Source organism: Corvus brachyrhynchos, unplaced genomic scaffold (genome assembly GCF_000691975.1).
Source record: "Corvus brachyrhynchos isolate BGI_N302 unplaced genomic scaffold, ASM69197v1 scaffold461, whole genome shotgun sequence".
Classification (NCBI taxonomy): Eukaryota; Metazoa; Chordata; class Aves; order Passeriformes; family Corvidae; genus Corvus; species Corvus brachyrhynchos.
In genome coordinates, this window is record NW_008236920.1 from 50,459 (window position 1) to 53,520 (window position 3,062).

Sequence of the window (3,062 nt, forward strand, 5' to 3'; positions counted from 1 at the left end):
CCGTGTGGCAGAACGTGGTGGAAGAGGCCGTTTTGAGCGGCTCCACGGCACAGGAATCCAACGGGGAGGAAAAGCCCCGGTGATCCCGCAGGAGGAGGGGCTGCAAACGCAGCCCAGGGAGCTCCAAGGAGGAAAGACCCACCCTGTGCCAGGTAGGTGGTTGGAGATGCAGCCAGAGGTCAGAGCTGGTGGTTCATGAGCAGCTTCACAGTGGGGAGAAGCCCTACAAGTGTGGGGAATGTGGGAAGAGCTTCAGGTACAGCGCCCACCTGATCGACCACCAGAGGATCCACACTGGGGAGAAGCCCTATGAATGTGGGGAATGTGGGAAGAGCTTCAGCCGGAGCCACAGCCTGATGGACCACCATAGGATCCACACCGGGGAGAGGCCCTACGAGTGTCCCCAGTGTGGGAAGAGCTTCTCACAGAGCTCCAGCCTACGTATCCACCGGCGCATCCACACCGGGGAGAGGCCCTAAGAGTGTTCCGAGTGTGGGAAGAGGTTTCATAGCAGCTCCACTGTCCTCCGGCACCAGCAGATTCACACGGATGAGAGGCCCTTCTGCTGTCCTGACTGCAGGAAGGGCTTCAAGTGCAACTCCACCCTCGTCAAGCACCAGCGCATCCACACCGGGGAGAGGCCCTACGAGTGTCCCCAGTGTGGGAAGAGCTTCTCAGACAGCTCTTACTTGACCCAACACCAACGGAGGCAACACTAAGGGAAGCCCTGCGAGTGCCCTGACTGCGGGAAGAGCTTTGTTCTCTGCTCCAACTCCATCTCCCATCAGAGGACCCACGTTTGGCAGAGCCCTGGTGACCCACATTCCCTGTGATCCATGTTGGGAAGACCCCTGGCTGGTGCTGTCCACGTTCTCCTGGATCCCTGTAGGCACCTGGGTGAACGCAGGGGCAGGAACATCCATCGGGACTCAGATCAACATTGGAAATTCATTGGGAAGAGCTGATTTTTTACCTTTACACCCTAAAAAATTTCATCTACTCTGTCCAAATGTTTCTTCTGGTGGCATCAAGCCACCCTGGATGATCTTGGAGGTCTTTTCCTACCTAAGTAATTTCCATGTTTATCTTGTCAAAACAATGAAAATTGGGATAAAAACAAAGAAATTAAACAATGAGATCTAAAGCGGCACCATTTTCCCAGAATTTGGGGATGAATTTGTGGTTCAGGGGAGTATTCGGGAGGATTTGGGTGTTGTGGGGCTGCAAAGCCAGCCAGATTGGGGCCACAATCTCGTACTTGTGCTGGCAGAACGTGTCCACCTGAGCCCATCTGTTCTCCAGGAATTCTGGTTGTCTGTCCCAGTCCCTGCCCTGCGTCTGCCCATCTGGGGTGTGACCTCCAAAGTGCCCAAATCGCTGCTGAAGTGCCCAAGCTGCTCCTGGCTGTGGATGTTCCTGTCCCCCAGCCTGTCCTGGTCGGTGCCATGGGGGGTGGGAGAGGGTCTGGGGGTGCCTTGGGGCACTGGGACGGGCTTTTGTGGCCCTTGGAGCCACTTATGGTGCTGGGACGGGGTTTGGGGGGCTTTTGGGGCAGTCTGTGAGGGAGTTTTGGGGTGTTGGCAGGGCTCTGTGGCTTGGAGAAAATTTGGGTGGGTGTTGGGCGAGATGGAAAGAGGATTTTGTGGCTTTTGAGGCCATTTCTATTGCAGGGAGTGGTTGGGGGAGAGTTTTGGGGTGCTGGCAGGGGTGTGTGGCTTGGAGAGAATTTGGGTGTGTGTTGGGGTAGATGGAAAGGGGATTTTGTGGCTTTTGGGGCCATTTCTATTGCTGGGAGTGGTTGGGGGAGTCCTGGCTGGGAGCTGTGGGGTGGTTTGAGGGGTCTGGTAGTGGCTGTGGGGCTGGGAGAGGGTTTTAGGGCAGTTTTGACCTCTCCCCCAGACCCCCAAAGCTGCCACCAGACAGCAAAAAAAGAAAGACGAAAACAAGAAAAAAAACAAAAACAAAAACAAAAGAAGTCTGAAAAAATGAAGAAAGAAAGACTCAATAACATGAAACTAACAAAAAAAGGGGGGAAAGGGGGGAAAAAGAAAGAAAGCAAAAAAAGAAACAAAGAAAGAAAGCAACAGAATACAAAAAAAGGAAAAGCAAAGGTTTAAGAAATGAAGAAAGACTCAATTACGTGAAACAAGAAGAAAGAAAAAGAAAGCAACATGAAAGAACAATAGAGAAAAAAAGAAAGAAAACACATTAAAAACAAAGAAAGAAAAAAGAAAGAAAAAAGATAAAATAAGTAAGAAAAAAAGAAAGAAAAAAGACAGAAAGCAATAAGAAAAGGAGAAAGAAAAGCAGAAAAGTAAAATAAAAGAAAATAAGAAAGAAAGCAACAAGAAATAGAAAGCAAAAAGGAGAAAGAAAGACTAAAAGAAAAAAAGAAAGAAAATCAGACAGAAACCAACAAAGAAAATGAAAAAAGAGAAGAAAAAAGAAAAGAAGAAACAAAGAAAGCAACAAGAAACAGAAAAAGAAAAAGAAAGCAAAAAGATATAAGAAGGAATTAGGAAGGAAGGAAGGAAGGAAGGAAGGAAGGAAGGAAGGAAGGAAGGAAGGAAGGAAGGAAGGAGTGAAAACAATGGAAGTACTGAATGAAACAAAAACAAAGGTACATAACTGAGTTCTCTCTTAAAAAATATCAATTCCCTCTGAATCCAAAGTTGCAGAAGACTTTTCACTCCACATTTGGGTTTTGTTTTTCTCTCTCATACTTTTTCTGGTTCTTTTCTTTTTTCTCTGTTTTTTAATAGATAAACTCTGCTAGGAAAGGGATGCAGAGCAAAATGAGACCCATTTCTGGCCGGCAATGAAAGTGTCGGCTCCTGCTCTGGTTCCTTTTGTGTGGATCCCTCATCTCTGCGGCACGGGGGGAATAGCAGTGCTGGGAGCCAGCAGCGGGCTCAGGAGCATCCCGCTGTGGCAGCTCTGAGCAGGTGGCACATGTCCTGCTCTCCTGCTGCCCTCCAAAGCACAGAATCCAGGGGCAAGTTCAGGCACAGCTCTGGGCACAGCCAGCATGGCCTGGGCACGGGAACGGGGGGCAAAGCGGG

General features: G+C 49.2%; 1 pseudogene; it reads left to right on the forward strand.

The window, feature by feature from the left end:
* Positions 1-83: 83 nt before the first annotated feature.
* LOC103611387 lies at positions 84-1,990 on the forward strand (annotated as a pseudogene).
* The last annotated feature ends 1,072 nt before the right edge of the window (positions 1,991-3,062 follow it).